The sequence below is a fragment of the Panthera tigris genome, chromosome C2 (genome assembly GCF_018350195.1).
Source record: "Panthera tigris isolate Pti1 chromosome C2, P.tigris_Pti1_mat1.1, whole genome shotgun sequence".
In the NCBI taxonomy this organism is placed as follows: domain Eukaryota; kingdom Metazoa; phylum Chordata; class Mammalia; order Carnivora; family Felidae; genus Panthera; species Panthera tigris.
Genome location: NC_056668.1, coordinates 153,052,118 through 153,070,941, shown reverse-complemented (window position 1 = coordinate 153,070,941; position 18,824 = coordinate 153,052,118).

Here is an 18,824-nt window from a genome sequence, read left to right as displayed (position 1 = left end):
TGGAATGTTTTAAAAATTAATACTTAAAGGAGGACTGATTTTCTTCAGGTTTAACATTAGCAGCATGGAAGCGACGTCCTCTACCACTGGATCGATTCCCTGCCTGTTGGTTCAGAAGGCACAGCATGCCAGAACTAAGGGACAAGCTGATGCTCACAGCATCTCACACGCAGCCATTCTGCTTGGTGGGGCCGAGGGACCTTCTTCAACCCGCCAGTTTGTTTCTCTGACGCGGTGAGCCAATGAAAAGCATGAGAAATTATAATCCTCTGTGCACACTATTTTATGTCTTGTTTCTTGACTGTGGCACAATGAATGAGGAATGAAGAGAGAAAAAGGCACACGTGAGGGAAGGGAAAGAGGAACAGTGTTGTGGCTAACTCCAAAAATAGATTCCCTTGTGATGGAGTGAGGTTTCCTCAGTTTTCTGATTCGTGCCAACCCCTAAACAAAGATGAGTCTTGATGTACCTTTCCTATATTCTTAAGGGAAGATCATTTAATACCAATTGGTACTTTTCCTCAACATTCTAGGCCTGTGTTGACAATCAGTTTCTGGTGGAGTATTTTGGTTCCTTTTTTTTTTTTTTTGAGAGAGAGAGAGAGAGAGAGAACATGTGAACTGGGGAGAGGGGCATGGGGGGGAGAGAGAACCTTAAGCAGGCTCCACGCTCAGTACCGAGCCTGACGCAGGGCGTGATCCCATGACCCTGGGATCATTACCTGAGCTGAAATCAAGAGCTGGACACTCTTGACAGACTGAGCCATCCAGGCGCCCCTCTCTTCAGATATCCAGAAATGCTATAACAGACATTAGAAGCCAATCGCCAGTTAACAGTGAAATTGTATTGCGTTTTTTTCTTCTTATAAAACATATGTTAAGTAAAAGAAAAAATGTAAATGATAGGAACTGGATAAAAGTAACCACCATTTACATGTTAGCATGTATTTTGAGTACATTTACAGACTTTATATGTATGAAATGAAAATACATAGATTTATAAAAAAGGAAGATGCACTTTCTCCTTTCAATAAATTGTATCTTTGTACGGCTAGCCTCATTTTCAGTGTGTTTCTTTCTCTAAATCCTTTAAAAACAGCTGCATAGAAGCAGCCAAAATTTCAGTAATGAGAGGGTCATGACTGAATTATTTCCAGCTCTGAAGTTTGACAGTAAAGGGAAAATTCATGTCAATTTTGTAAGTTTAAATTAAAGGATTAAAAACACTGTGTGTTGCAGAACAAGAGAAGGAAGCAGGGATGTACCAAAAACTTAAAACAAGATACCTTTCTACATTTGGAAAAACCACAAGTACGGAGGATGTACCAAGAAATTACATAGAGCGGGGACTTCATTCCATAAAGAACAATGATAGTGCATTAATCACTACGGCAACCATTCCAACACGGACAATGGACCACACTGTCCCTTAGAGATACAGACTTCAATCACGCAGGAAGAGGTTTTCCAAAGTGTACATTCATTGCCATTCCCCACTCCCTCACGTGCCATGCACACAAAGTGCTGGTATTTCTCACTGCGGGTAGTGACAACGACCCTTCTCTACCCTGCCTTAAGCCTCCCCCACCTTGCCTACCGCTGACATCATAATCGCTGTCCTGGGCCTCTGCTAGTGGTTGAAGAGGTCCACCGCCCTCAGGAGTGCTGGCATTTGGACAGACAAGGGGATTTTCTCTACCCTAAAAAGTGATGATGACCCGCCTGACCTTCAGAAGTCGCAGATTCACAGGGGAGGCATATACTGAAAATGTAATTACAACGCATTGTGCCCAGGGGTTCCACTCGATACGTGCTAGGGAACCATAGAAGACGTACTCCTCATCCTGCCTCGATGACAACAAAAGAGTTCCCAGAGAAGTTATTACTTCAACACAGTCTCCAATAAAGTGGAAATTCTCCAGACAGACCGGGGGATGGGAAAAGTGTCATAGGATCATAATTTACCATTCTTTTTCCTTCTGTACGATACGCAATGACAGTGGAAAGGGCAGATGTCATCAGAGAATAGTAGGTACCGGGCTTTTGTTTTTTTTCCGGCCCCAAGATTCTCTAACTTCCGATTTCTCTTCACTGTTGACACTTTTGCAGGTTCCTTATGAGATTCTTCTTCTCAATGTGCCCGGGTACGTGTTTTGTTATTCACTTAAACTTTACTAGGCACATTCCTCTACTGCCTCGCAAGAAGGGATCAACCTTGTCCTTTGTGCTTTTTTCTGAACTTAATTACAGGGACCAGGGGTGGGATGCCCGTTGATATGTCTGTTTCACAGAACCAGTATCAGACATGAAGTTAACATGTAAGGAAGCAGGACCCCGACGGCTCCATGAGGCGAAGGACGTTGCATCACCTCGAGACGTTGCAAGACCCCCTGGAAGCTTCCAGACTCATCCAGTTCCTGCCCTAACCCCCACATACTGTGCTAATCATATACAAACTGTTCTGAGGCTCAGCAGGGCAAGGCAGATTTGGGGGCCAATGCCCTGCTTTCTATTGGGCTGCCCTTCTGATTATAAAAGCTTTCTCTGCTTCAAACCTGGTGACTCAAAGATTGGCTCGCTGTGCATTGGGCACACCAGCCCAGATCTGGGGTTTGGTTACATCGCTTTGAAGTATCATCTAGCCTGGATCTCATTTAATTCTCCCTACAATGCGGCAATGTAGGCGCCCCTACCCCATTATTTCCATTTCCGTGAGGATTTCTTTGGAGAGTTTTCCTAAGACTGACAGCTCTTTATCACATCTGCCACCAACTAGAAATAGAAATATTATCACACTGTTATAGTTATCATTATTAGATGTCAACCGAAAGCCACCACTTTAAATGCAAACTTTCTTAATCCGCAAAACTTGCACTTGAGATAAATTATGTCATCTGAATTTCAGAAAGAAAAAAACTGGCTCCAGTTAGTTAAGTAACTTGCTTGAATACTCACTCCTACAGAATCTGTAGAGAGCTTTAAGTCCCTCCGCTCCCAAGATTTAAAATCAGTGCTGTTATTCCCTCCACTAGACAATGAAATTTCCATTATGGAAAAAAAAAATTGTGAATGACTTTGGGTAAAGTAAAATTCACTTATTTTTTATGCTTCACTCATTTATTCACAAAGCATAAAATACATTTCATATAATTGTATCTATGAAAACAAAACTCGGCAAAACTTCTACATTTCACACATAGCCAACCCTGTTCCTCTCTGAATCTTCTTCCTTGGGTTGTGGTCCAAATATTTATGAATCATATTATATCTAATTTCAGATTGTTAAAATACTTTCTTTATCTCATTTTTTGAAAAAGGGAAAAGAGACTGAAAAGTGTAGACAATGAGTATGTAAGTTGAATAAATGATGGCAAGGCAAAAAAAATCATGTAACTACTACCCAAGTCTAGAAAGGCATTATTGGTGTCAAAAGTACTCTACCTCTGCCTTACAACTTGCTTGCTATCCCCCAGAGATAATCATAATTGTGAACTTATGCCAATTACTTTCTTGCCTTTCGAAAATATTTTTACTGCCGGTGTTTATATCCATAAACAACACGTTTCTGTTTTGTTTGCTTTGGAAATTTACATAAATGGAACCCTCTGCTTATATTTCTTTCATAGAATATTTTGTTTCCTTGGCCAACATTATGAACATAAGATGCATTTGTGTCACTGGGAAAAAAAAACATTATTTTCATTGTTGTACAAAATTTCATTTCACAAATATATCACAATTCATTGATCCATGTTCCTATTAATGGATATTTTGTCTATTTCAAATGGGACTGCTATAGACATTTTGTGCGTGTATTCTGATGAACATCTAGTGTATATATGTGAGGTATATATCCAACAGTAGAATTGTTGGCTAATAGAGCATACATATGTAAACACTGCCAAATAAATCTCCAAAGTAGAGGTATACGAATTTACTTGTGAATTTCATTGTGATTTCTTCCTGACTACAAATAAGATTGGGCATCTCTTATATATTTGTGTCTCGGCATTTAGGTTTCTTCTTTATGCAAATGGCTCTTGAAGATTTTGACATTTATTTATTTATTTATTTATTTATTTAATTTTGTGGCCTGCCTTGTCCTCACTGGTCTCTAGAAGTTCTCTAAGTATTCTAGATACTTGTCCTTCCTCAGCTATCTGTGTGGGAAGTGGCTTCACCCACTCTGTGGCTTGCCTTTTCCTTGTATCTTGGGAATAATAAGTCTCAGATGTTCTAAAGTTAAATTTATCATATCTCATTCATGATTACAGCTTTCGGTGTCTTGTTTTAAAAAAACCCTACTATATCTCAATGCCACAAAGACTTTCTTCTGTATTCTTTTACAAAAGCCTTCCAGATACAACTCTTTCATGATCCTGGGATTGGTTTTCATATGGAGTGGAATGGGGAGTCCCATCTCAGAAGAGAATCGAAACAGTTATCATCCTGCCAGATATTACAAGGTAAATACCATTTCTCACCTCTCAACCCGTATGTCATTTTTTTTCTGGAAGGTAAGTCTATTGTACTTTTTGATTTGCGATCCCCACTAGACATTAGTATTACTATTTTTATTTCCAAGTGTCTATTTAAGTTCTGGTTAACATGCAGTGTTATATTAGTTTCAGGTGTAGAATTTAGTGATTCATCACTTATATACAACACCTGGTATGGTACAGGCACAAGAACAGACAATCAGACCAATGGAACAGAATAGAGAACCCAGAAATGGACCCACAAACGTATGGCCAACTAATCTTTGACAAAGCAGGAAAGAATACCCAACGGAATAAAGACTGTCTCTTCAGCAAGTGGTGCTGGGAAAACCGGACAGTGACATGCAGAAGAATGAACCTGGACCACTTTGTTACAGCATACACAAAAATAAACTCAAAATGGATGAAAGACCTCAATGTAAGACAGGAAGCCATCAAAATCCTAGAGAAGAAAACAGGCAAAAACCACTTTGACCCCAGCCGCAGCAACTTCTTACTCAACACGTCTCTGGAGGCAAGGGAAACAAAAGCAAAAATGAACTATTTGGACTACATCAAAATAAAAAGCTTCTGCACAGCAAAGGAAATAATCAAAACTAAAAGGCAACCTATGGAACGGGAGAAGATATTTGCAAATGACATATCCAATAAAGGGTTAATACCCAAAATTTATACAGAACTTAGAAAACCCAACACCTGAAAAATAACCCAGTTAAGAAATAGGCAGAAGGCATGAATAGACATTTGTCTAAAGTCTAAAAAAAATATTGTTTATATTTTATGTTCATTTTCATTTTCTCCCATGTTTTGGCTTTCCAGACCTCACCTCTGCAGTCTGCATTCATTTTCTTCCGCTTGAGATGCATCCTTTAGGATTTCATTTCCTGAGAATCTGCAAGTGACAAATCCTTTTAATCCATTTACTGTAAATGTTTACATCTGACTTCCATTCATGCAGTTTATCTTCTCTGCATAGGATTTCAGGTTTCGCTTACTTTGTTTCGGCATTTTGAAGAGAGCCTTCTTTTGTTTTCCAATTTATGTAGTCACTATTGAGAAGTCATTCAGCCAGTGCTCAAGGTGGGGTTATTTCTCTGGCTGTCGTCAACATATTCTCTTCGTCTTTGTGTTGTTTTGTTTTGCCAATTCAATAACATTTAACGAGGTACGGATTTCCTTTTTATTATATTTAGGCTTTGTTGTCTTTCAACACATTTGGAAAATTCTCAGCTACTCTTTCTGCAAATGTTGCCTTTTCTCTTTTCCATCTATATTTGGGGCCCCAATGCAATGCCTTTTACATGCAGTCATGGAATGCTTACTTCTTACCCTCTTATCTGTATTTTTACCTTTTGCTTTTTCCATGATAGGGTGTGCATGATTTCTTACGGTCTCCCTTCTGGTTTACTACATCTTACCTGCTAGGACCAATCTATTGCTATTTACACCATTTTGTAAAAATTTGAGATACTTTTTTTTTTTATCATTTCCAGTTTTGTTGGTTTGAAAAAGCCGTGTCAATTAGTTAATAGTATTGTCTGAAAGGTAATTTTCTGATTTTGATCAGTGTACTCTAGGTAGGCAAGATGTTAACATGAGGGGAAGCTGTGTGAAAGCTATATGGGAACACGATTTCCCGCAGCTTCTCTGTAAGTCTAAAATTAATTGCAAATATTAGTTCCAAATATTACTTCCAAAGGCTTAAGCAGCATATCAAACCACACAGTAATTTGGCAAATGTGATTAATGTTCTTTTAAAAATGATAAAAATGTACTGACCCAAAGGAGACATTGGGTGCTCATTAGAAGTGTGAAATTCTTATTAACAATTCAATTCCATATGCAGAGACCATGCCTGCCATAGGAGGTGGGTTGCAGACCAGACACAGCTTTCAAAAAACTCTATAAGGAGGAGCGCCTGTGTGATTCAGTCACTTAAAGTGTCCAACTCTTGATTTCGGCCCAGGTCACGATCTCACGGTTTGTGAGTTCGAGCCCCGACTTCAACTCAGAGCCTGCTTGGGATCCTCTCTCTCCCTCTCTCTCTCTCTGCCCCTCCCCTGCTTGTGCTCTCTCTGTCTCTCTCTCAAAACAAATAAACTTAGAAAAATTAAAACGTTAAGTATCACTGAATTGAAATTATGTCAAATAGCAGATGTTTTCTAGTGGAAGTTATGCTCCAAGGCTTCTAGTATAAAAATATGACCTTGCAACTATGCCAGACGAAGCACGATTAAATTTCCCCCTGAACCACCGCAAAGTAGGGAGGGTGGGCCCTCTCTTTTATAACACACTGCTGCCCATGCTCTCATTTCATTTTCCGCGCTGTTATTTCTTGGAATTGTTGGTTCCACCTGAATATGGAACACAGTGGGGAATAGGATGGTTCTCGGCCCGTTTCAAAGACGAGTCCCAATTCAGTTGAAGCATTCCTGACCTGTCGTCTGGATAACACGGCCCACGAATCTCAACTTCAGGTACCAGACTTTCTCCTTCTTCATCTCCCTACTCTGATTGGAGGCGTTTAAGCGCTAGCCCTCAGCCTCCCTTGGCACGGCCCTGGCTGCTTTCGAACGCACGTTTGCACGCGCACTGGAGGCACGTGGGAAGCTAAGCAGCATCCCGGGGTAGCAGATTGTCAACTGACGTAGGAACGTGAGCAAGTGTCACTTACTCATACGCAGAGTCTGTGCACAGGCCTGTGCGTGCACTCACATGCACACACACACACCCCCAGGGGACCAGAGAGGAGCGCGGCTTCAGGATGGCTAACTTCCTTTTCCAGAAGCCCCATTCCAGGCCTCAGATGACAGCTGTGACTCCACTATGCATTGGGGACTCTGGGCCTCTGTCTCATAAGGGACACCCCACCTGCTCTGCAGACACTCAGGAACTTGGCAAAGTCAGCCCCTCCCACCTTGTTCCAGCTCTGTGAGCCCCTGAGAGAGAGCTAGCTCATCTCTCTTAATCAGGAGCAATGACTTTCAAAAGAGCCTGATGGCACCAATTGATGAACGAAGTCAAGAGGGAGAAGCTAATCATGAAGGATGTGCCTTGTGCCTGTGTGTGTTATTTATAGAAACCCAAGCAGACAGGGAGAATACATTAACATCATTAAGCTCATCTACCCTGTTATTCTCAGTTCTGGTTCACGGCGAATCCTCCCTTAACCGCTTTCTATAGTATTTGAAAACAACCCATGCTGTATTTATTTTAGTTAAAATTGTGCCCCGAAAGAAAGTGTTTTCTCACTTATTTTTCTCCTCTATAAAGATGTTGACCCAGATTTCCACAGCAAGTTGTAAGAGGAGGTAAAAGACAATGCAAACAATTTAACCTGGGGGACAGAGTCAGAGAAAGAAAGGTGCCGCCTTTTCCTAAGTGAAAGGGTTTTGTTACTTTTGAGACAGTCCCCTCTGTGGGGCGCCTAGGTGGCTCAGTCAGTTAAGTGTTGGGCTCTTGGTTTCGGCTCAGGTCACGGTCTCGCACAGTTTGTGAGATCAAGCCCCAAATTGGGTCGGGCTCTGTGCTGAGAGCAGGAAGCCTGCTTTGGATTCTCTCTCCCCACCCCCTCTCAAAGTAAGTAAATAGAAAGACAGAAAGAAAGACAGAAAGACAGAAAGACAGAAAGACAGAAAGACAGAAAGACAGACAGAAAGAAAGAAAGAAAGAAAGAAAGAAAGAAAGAAAGAAAGAAAGAAGAAAGAAAGAAAAAGAAAGAGAGAGAGAGAGAAAGGAAGGAAGGTAGGAAGGAAGGAAAGAAGTTCACCTTGCAAAGGACTGTTACAATAATACAGTCGATTTAACAACGATCATATGTAAAGATACATGCAGAATCGGAAACAGAGACTAAAACAGAAAGCCCGTTATTTAAGACGAGGTAGAGAGTGAGTCTAAAACCTGTTGCAGTGGAACACAGGCCCCCAACTCCTGATTCCATACCCCGGGTGCTAGCCTCGTCTTGAGTAACAGCAAATCAGTTTCGTCTTTCACGTCTCAGTCCTCAAATCGTATCGCACAGAAGGTTCTCAATATAATCAAATATCCAGCCCATGTTTAAGTTTCCATACTTGTTTAATTGACTAATTAATAACAGTTTGCTTGCCTGAATCAGGACATGCACTTTGATTGCTTGATATGTTTCTAATGTCTTCTTAAATCTACAGTTTTCTCTTCCATCTTTTCCCCCCTTTTCTTCTTTCAATGTTTTCACTGAAGAAAACAGCTTGATGTCCTACAGAACCTACCACAGTCAGGATTTCGCTGATTGCGTCGTGGTGGTATCACATGCTCCTTACATGTAAACTGGGGCTTCGATTTAGAATTTTCACTAGAATTATATTTAACCGTTAAAAAAACTGCTTTATTGATGGTATTATGTGTTTTCATTAGGAGCTTTTCGCAGTCTTTTTGCTAGGACCCCTTATGCCTTATAGATTGCCAATGTGGCTACTCTATCATTGATAGAGTATCACTGAAGTGACTCTCTTCATTTAGGAGCTGACAACTCCAAAATATGGCACCTTGGTGCATTGAATATGGCACCTTGGCATAATTCGCGTTTAAGAAAAATGGCAGAGGGGCACCTGGGTGGCTCGGTCGGTTAAGCATCTGACTCTTGATTTTGGTTCAGGTCATGATCTCAGTCTGTGAGTTGGAGCCCTGTGTCCGGCTCTGCACTGACAGTGAGGAGCCTGCTTGGGATTCTCTCTCTCCCCCCCGCCCCCAACTCTCTCTTCCTCTCCCCTGCTCAAGTGTGCGCATGCTCACTCTCTCTCTCTCTCAAAATAAATAAATAAACGTTTATTAGAAAAGAAAAAAAGAAAACGGGCAGAAGTAGAAAGGTCACTCCGACCCTTCACCCACCATTCTCTCCTAAAACAGGTCAGAGAATCCTCGGGTAAGAGGTACCCTCTCTATACCCAGGGAAAAGGAGCATCCTTATATCTAAAGAAAAAAGGATGCCCCGAAAAATCACAACAAACAGGCATTGCTGAAGTTTTCCTCAGTTTCCTACACTTAACTTCATATAACCTGTTGTATTTCTACAGGACTGTCCCCTCTTACCAAACCTAGCGTAAAAATACTCAGATCTACCTGTTTCTTCGGATCTTTATTTCCTTAGGAGGGCTCCTGTCACTTAAAACTTAAGCTAAAGAAATGTGTGTGCTTTTCTCCTGTTAACCTGTCCCTGTCAGTGTAATTTTCAGACTCAGCCAGGGATACCAAGGGGGTTTAGGAAAAATGTTCCTCCCTGATACCTCTAGAAAGAGAACTTACTCTCATTAACTATTTGGTTTCCTAGAGGTAGAGTACCCTTAACACGCTAAAGATTGATTTTTTCATCGTGCTTATGGTTATGCCAACATTTTTTTTTTAACGTTTATTTATCTTTGAGACAGAGAGAGACAGAGCATGAACGGGGGAGGGTCAGAGAAAGGGAGACACTGAATCAGAAGCAGGCTCCAGGCTCTGAGCTGTCAGCACAGAGCCCGACGCGGGGCTCAAACTCACAGACTGTGAGATCATGACCTGAGCCGAAGTCGGCCGCTTAACCAACTGAGCCACCCAGGTGCCCCGGTTATGCCAACATTTTAACGGTACAGTGACTTATATGCAAAGAAATTTTGCTTCTTTCCTTGTCCCATTCAACCCATTTTCTCCCCCATAGAAAGCCTTCACATCTTTTCAGCTTCAGGCTTTATCTTTTTCCATTTTATACAGGAAAATGCGAATGCAGAGTTACATTCTTTTTCTTGGAATATCAATAGCAAAGTACATATTTTTCTCCATCTTTATGTTATCGCAGTGTATCATAGAATTCCCACCATGTTATACAGAGAATAAGAGGAAAACTTTTCTTCTCCCAACTTGGTCTCAGTGGTTTGGAGCTTACAAGTTAACTGATGAGTAGACAGATTGAGAGGAGAAAAGGCAATGTTGCCTTTTTTTTTTTTTTTTTAACGTTTATTTATTTTTGAGAGAGAAAGAGCATTTGCAGGGGAGGCGCATAGACAGAGAGAGTCACAGAATCTGAAGTGGGCTCCAGGCTCTGACCTGTCAGCACAGAGCCCCACATGGGGTTCAAACTCACGAACCGGGAGATCACGACCTGAGCTGAAGTTGGACGCTTAACTGACTGAACCACCCAGGCGCCTCAAGACAATGTTGCTTTAAGGGTAGACCTAAGAGTCCTCATATACCAAACTTAACAAATGGGAAAGACGTTGGTTTAAGGTTTCAGTGGAAGGTATGGAAGGTTCTACTGGGTTTCTTGATGCTAATGGAAATGGGCACTCTATCTCCATGGCAGAATTCCCAGGAAACTCCCTCAGATGGAGGTCAAGGGCAGCTCTTTGGAGGCCCTGCTTTTCTCAGATAAAGAAAGTTCACATAAGATTTCTTTCTGCGTCTTCTTTGTCTCAAATACTTTCACTTTGAAATAATCTTGATACTCATTCTGAAGTCCTGGGTGGGTGCTGTCGGGGAGGAAAATTTTTATCTATCCTTTAAGATTCTTCGGGCTGGTCTAAACATTAAATGGACATGAGATAGATTCACAGGAGAAAATCAAACAGAAGTTTAATAACATGCATTCCTCCTGCGTACATGGAAAAGACCCAGGAAAACAGAGTAACTCCCCAAAATGGCCAAAGTCATCACCTTACACACCAGCTTTAGCTAAAGACAAAAGATGTTGAGGGCTGAGAGGCCCACGACGGGAGGTACCAGGAAAAGCACAATAAACAAGCGTAAAGTTGTGTAGAGTGAAGTCCATGCCTTTTCCACTGATAACAGTTTCCAGAGATTTACAGTCATCTCCCTTTTCCTGGTACTGAGAGAGACACCCTTACAAATAGAGATTTCCCTTATAAATGGGAATGTCTCTTACAAAAGAACAAGTTCTCCTTTCCAGAACCTCTCTTGTGTTTGTGGTTTCTTAAATACAATCAGCCTAAAATAATTATTATGCCAAAGAGATAGATTTTGGGGTGGCAAATTTTGCTTTCCTGTAGTCTCAAGAGTCTCTCTTCATTCCATTCAATACATTCTTAGTATTACACTGTATACCAGTCATTCAACTGGTTCTCCAACGACTGAGACTTAAGTTGTGTCTCCCCTGTTACTATATTAAAACCAATGATGTAAAGAATAACCTTGTGCACGAAACTTTTTGCATTTTTTTCCCCGAATTTACATCTAGCTTAGACCCCTGAAAATGATATTTGATTTGTCATAGGGTAAATGCATATGCGGTTTTGCTAGATACGGTCAAATATCCTGCACAATCATTGTACCGTCTTGCTTTCTCACTAGCAATCCATGAAAGTGTGTATTTTTCCTTTGTCTCCCCAAGAGAGTGTGTTGTCAAATTTTTGGACTTTTCTAACCTGATACGTAAGAAATAGTATCTCAAAACAGATACTATTTAATTTCTATTTATTGAAAGATGGAACATCTTTTCGTATAGTTCAGAGTGCGTGGTTCCTTGTGTGTATGGATTGTCTTTTCACGACTCCAGCCCATCTTTCTACAAGGTTATAAATATTTTCGTCTTTATTTCATGAAGCTCTACTTTTAAACTTCTTTGCTACCTACTTTAACATTTTTACGTTAAAAGTAGCAACAGTTCTTCTGCAATATAATGGCAAGGAGGCTCTCTTTGACCAAATTCTCCTGATCCCCCTGAACTTTTCATTAGGCCCACTTCTGTGTTCCTCTCTGCATTGTCCAATTTTAGCAAGAATCTTGGTAAGTCAGTTTAACCAGAATCCTCATCCTTCATATCGTACCCTTGATATCTGATAGGGTTCTAACAGAATTCCTCAACCTCCACCATCCCCCCGGTGATGTCTGATCACCCTAACTTGCCTTCAGCAAGAATCCTATTAGGTCGGTGGAACCAGAATCTTCTTACCTTTTAGTAACGTTCAATGTTCCCTTTTAGTAACTTTCTATCCACTCACCTCCACCCTCCTCCTTGGCTATATATCCTCACTTCCCAGTGCTGTATTCAAAGTTGAGTTTAATCTCTCTGCCCCACTGCAAGACCCCATTGCAATGGTACCTACCCTACTGCTGTGCCAACCCCTTTGAATTAAGTCTGCCTTCCCAACTTCAACAAGCGTCATAAATATTTTTTTTCTTTAACAGTCACAAATATTTTTCTCAGTTTGTTATTTCTCTTTTTAATTTGCTTTTTTATTTGCTGGTACGCAAAATTTGAAGGTTTATCTAATGAGATTTTATCAATCTTTTCACCTAATGCTTCTGAATTTTGTGTCATAATTAACAAAGTTATATAGGAATTTACTGCGATGTATGTCTAGTACTTTGCATAACTTATTTTTTTCAACATTTAAATTTCTGATTAAATTAGAGTTTGTCCTGATGTATGCGTGATGTGAGGAACCAGTTCCGCTTTGCTTTTCCATATTGTTAACCAGTTATCCTAACAACACTTACAAAAAGTCCATCATTTCACCCCCAGATTGAGAATATCACTTTTAATTGGTACAAAATTTCTCTATGACACAAGATCTATGTCTATCTATTGTATTCCATTCATCCATTCTTCTAGTCTATCCATTGTATTCCATTCATGGGCCGGTGTTTACATACAGAAATTAAAAAAAATATTTTAATATATGATAGGATAATACCTCATTCCCCTTACCATTTTTCTTTTTCAGGCTTTTTCCGGTTTTTCGTGCTGACTTTTTCTTCCAAATGAACTTTAAAGTCAAGCTATCTAGCTTCAGGAAACAAAAGTTTGATGATTTTTTTTGGTGTTGTATTATACATCTAAATTCAAATATAAAGAACTGGCATGTGATAGTACTGAATCTTTTTATTTTAGAGTATGCTTTCTTTTCCATATACTCAAGTTTAATTTTATGCTATTCAGAAGTATTTTACAGTTTTCCTTAGGTTTTTCCATGTAAATTTCTTATTAACTTTACACTTTGGCAATTTTCCTAGTATAACTTGCCTCTTCTATTCCATTTTATCTTCTATGTGATTTTTGTTTGCTTTTATATATTATGGCAATTTGTTGTACGTGAATTGAAAAATGTGTTATTTTATTTTTTTAAATGTTTATTTATTGTTGAGAGAGAGACAGAGCACAAGTGGGGGAGGGGCAGAGAGAGAGGGAGACACAGAATCCGAAGCAGGCTCCAGGTTCCGAGCTGTCGGCACAGAGCCCAGCGCTGGGCTCGAACTCACAAACCACGAGATCATGACCTGAACCGAAGTCAGACACTTGACCAACTGAGCCACCCAGGCACCTCTAAAATTCTCTTGCTTTTTTTAGTTTTGTAAATGAATTCTTTAAGATTTTCCATGTATACAATCATATTATCTGCAAATAGAAATACTTTCATTCTTTGCCCTCCGATTTTTATGCATATAACACATCCTCCCAGTTAGCAGCAAAAAATTTAGTTTTTAGATAAAGAGGAAGTATATTTATATGATATATAATCATAAATGTATGATTATGTTAATAAGTATTCATTATTCCTATTTTGTGTGCGTGTGCTTGACGTAAATGCATGCTGGGTTGTAAATAATTTGCTGCGTTTTTGGAGTCGATTATATAATTTTTCTCCTAGTACTCTTAGTGTATGGCTAACTATTAAAAACAACTCTTCATTTCTGGAATAAACGCCACTGAGTTCATGCATTATTTTGAAGGTGTTGTTAAATTAAGTCTCTAACATTTCATTTAAGACTTCTGCATGGAAATTCAAGAATTAGATTGCACTGTAGTTAACTATATTGGTACATAATTTAATTAGTTTTATCTTCAATTTATAAAATAAGTTTGCAAGTATTCCTTCTATTACTATATTTTGGAGTAGTTTAAGAAACAATAAGATTATTTGATTTTTAAAGAACTATCAGAATTCCAATGTGAATCTATTTCGATTTGAAATAGTGTGCACTCTAGGACAGAAACCCATGCATCTATAGTCAATTTATTTTCGACAAGGGTGTCAGGAAAATTCAATGAAGAAAGAATAGTGTTTTCAACAATGGTGCTGGGATGATTAGATGTCACACAAAAAATGAATGAAGTTGAATCCTCAACTCACATCGTATACAAAAATTAACTATACATGAAGCAAATACCAAAATGTAAGAGCTCAAAATATAAAACTCTGAGAAGACAGAATGGAAGAAAGTGAAAATCATATATCTGGTAAAGGACTTTTCTCTAAAATATATAAAGAACTTTCAAAACTCAACAAAAGACAACCCAATTACACAATTGGGCCTAGGTTTTAAGTAGGTATTTTTCTGAAGAAGATACACAAATGGTGAATAGCCCATGAAAAGATACTCAACATCATTTGTCATCAGAGAAACGAAACCAGAATAAGGCAACACTTCACACCCACTAGGATGGCTATAATCAAAGAGTCAGGCAATAGCAAGTGTTGATGAGGATGCACAGGAACTAGAACCCTCATAGCCTTACATGGCGGACTTATATTTATAAGTATCGTTAGGATGACTGAATAGCACTACTGAAAAACAAAGTAGAACCGATCCCTCATATTATACATTAGGACAAATCCTAACACTCATTGCAGTAGGAATGCAAAATCATACACACACCGTGGAAAATAATCTGTAAGTTCTTTACAAAGTTAAACAGAATTATCATTTGACCCAGTAATTATACTCCCAGAATTGAGACCTATGAAAACGTAAAAACCTGCGCATAAATGTTCACAGCAGCATTATTCATAATAGCTCAAAGGTGGAAACCACCCAAATGTCTATCAAATGAAGGATGGATAAGCAAATTTGGTACATCCATGCAACAGAATATTACTCATCCACAAAAAGGACTGAAGTCCTGATATATGTCACAACATGAATGAACCATGAAAACTTTATGCTAAGTGAAAGAAGCCAGTCACAAAAGACCATGTATCATAGGATTCCATTCATACGAAATGTCCAGAATAGAGAAAAGTATAGAGACTAAAAGCAGATTAGTGCTTTTGTAGGACTGGGGCAGGGAGAGAAAGTGGGAGCTGAGAGATGATAGGTAAAGTGTTTGGAGTCTGTTTTTGATGTGATAAAAGTGCATTACAATTGACTGTAGTGATGATTACATATATCCATAAATATACTAAAAACCACTGAATTGTATACTTTAAATGCTTGAATTGTATGGTGCATGAATTACATTTCAGTAAAGCTGTTATCCCCAAATCTGCATTGTCACCATATTTATAGTTCAGACATTTCAATTATATATTTTTCCCAAATGCTTGCTGCCATGTTATTTTCACGGAAATTTAACAGATTTTCTCACATGTTCAGAAAACTATTACCATGTCTTACATCATCTTGCTAGATGCTTAAAATGGCATGTTTATTGTTTTTGTTTTTGTTTTGCTAATAATGAGCTTTATAAGAATTTTAAGTTTTTTGGATCAATACAGTATTCTATACCTGTGATCTTTACGGTTTCTATATTGAAAGGACCAAACCAGAGTAACTCAGACCACTTTTCGCCTTTATCTGATGAGAAGAAAGAATATTAATTAATTTCTACAGTCTATTAGTAACCATTTTGTTTTATACCCAAGTGTTTACTTTCATCGAGAAACTTAAAGAATGTAAAGGAATGCAACTGAATCACTTTCCTATACCATACACAATAAAAAAACTCAAAGTGTATTAAGGACCTAAATGTAAGACCTGAAACCATAAAAATTCTAAAAGAGACCCTAGGCAGTCATAGATCTGACACTGGCCATAGCAACATTTTTCTAGGTATGTCTCCTGACGCAAAGCAAACAAGACCAAAAACAAACTGCTGGGACTATATCAAAATACAAGCTTCTGCATAGCAAAAGAAACAACCAACAAAACTAAAAGACAACCTTCTGAATGTGAAAAGCTATTTGCGAATGACATATCTGATAAAGGGTTAGTACCAAAAATACATAAGGAACTCATACCACTCAACATCCAAAAAACAAATAATCCAATTAAAAAATGGGGAGAAGACATGAACAGACACTTCTCCAAAGAAGACAATCTAAAAAAAAATTTTGTTGATGTTTATTTATTTTTGACAGAGAGAGAGAGAGAGAGAGAGCGAGCATGAGCGGGGGAGGGGAAGAGAGAGAGGGAGACACAGAATCTGAAACAGGCTCCAGGCTCTGAGCGGTCAGCACAGAGCCCGACGTGGGGCTCAAACCCACAGACCGCGAGATCTTGACCTGAGCCGAAGTCGGGTGCCCAACTGACTGAGCCACCCAGGTGCCCCTCCAAAGAAGACAATCTAGATGGCCAACAGACACGTGAAAAGATGCTCAACATCATTCATCATCAGAGAAATGTAAACCAAAACCACAATGAGATATCACCTCACATGCATCAGAATTGCTAGAATCAACAACATAAGAAACAACAAATGTTGGTGAGGATGTGGAGAAAAAGAAACTCTTGTGCATGCTCGGTGGGAATGCAAATGGGTACAGCCACTGTGAAAAACAGTATGGATGTGCCTCAAAAAAAGTAAAAACAGAATTGCTATACAATCCAATAATTCCACTACTGGGTATTTACATAAAGAAAACAAAAAATGCTAATTCAAAAAGATATGTGTACCCCTATGGTTTTTGCAACATTATTTACAAATTATGTCTCCAAATTATGGAGGCAACCCAAGTGTCCATCACTCACACACACACACACACACACACACACACACACACACACACACACTGGAATATTATTCAGCCATAAAAAAGAATGAAATCTTGCCATATGCAACAACATGCATGAATCTACAGAGTACAATGGTAAGCGAAATAAGCCAGAGAAGACAAACGCCATGATTTCACTCATATGGAACTTAAGAAACAGAACAAACGAAGTAAAAAAGAGATAAACCAAAAACAAACAAACAAAAAGACTCTTAACTATGGAGAACAAACTGATGGTTACCAGAGGGGAGGTCAGTAAAGAAGCAGGTGAAGTAAGTGATAGGGATTAAGAGTACACTTGTCATGGATGAGCACTGAATAATGTATAGAATTGCGAATCATTACATTGCAAACCTGAAACTAATAAGGAATTAAAATTTAACAAATTAAAGAAAATGATTTGTTTCCCAAGATGTCATTTACCTCAGGCAGGTAAAAGGCTATATCCATACATTTCACTGTGGTTTTTAACTAGCTACAAAGTACCTCATTGGTATTGTTTCATTGAGTGCATTTCTCTTGATCATGTCTTGGGAAAACAAGGAACTTACTGTCTTTGCCTTTGAATACAGTAAGAGGCCACTGGGATGGATGGATTGTTGATAGATTAGAGAGATAGATAGATAGATAGATAGATACATAGATACACAGATACATAGATAGATCGATCGATCGACAAAAGCTTGGTAGGATTGCACAGTCTTATTAGCAACAGGCAGATATTCAGCTTCTGGCTTTTGTTTCATTTTCTCAAGCCCCTTTGTAATGGCAGAGTCTACAACCTCCCCAGGAAATCCACTCTTTCTCTCAAGGGTTATTGTATTAAGCTTTGTAGGTGTAGGTGGTGCAATAAACTCTTTTTTTTTTTTTAACTAGAGTTCCATGTAACTATTGAAAACCATAAAAATGTTCACTTACGTAAGCCTAGGGTCTGAAAAGATGAAAACACGTGCGGTCTCGGTAGGCACCGTGAATTTAACCTTGGCTTTTTCACGGAGGGCCACATGAAATTCAATCACAAACGATGGACCAAACTGAAGGTGCACATACAGTCACAGATTCCTGCAGGTTCGCCTCTCCTACGAAAACAGAAACTCCTCATGAGAAAGTCAGAGCCTCCTTGTGGGTTCCTCTGGTCTTGCTGCAGAACCTTGAGAACGTAGGGCCCGCTGTGTGCAGGCATGAGTAGCAACGGCAGGCTGGTAGTGAGCAGGGGAGAATCAGTTAAAGAACTTATCACTGCAGGCCCCTGGCCCATTTCTGCAACCTTACCTCCTTCCCCTAACATTTCCGCTATCCTTGCTAGAAGGGCATCTGCAGCAGGACCAAAAGCAGCCATGATATTTAAGAAAAGGACTCGTCTCTGGGTATCTCCAGATAGACTCTTCTATCTATCTCTCCCTCGAATCTTTTTGTAATCTACTGACACGCTCAGAATGGCTGTGGACAGAAAGGAATAGCTAGAGGTAACACACGATTGTCGATATTCCGGAGAACGTTCTAGAGACATGGACACTGACTATTACAAACTGGATAAGGGCCCCCTCCATATCACCCTTCCTGCAGCCATTATCGTAATTTCCAA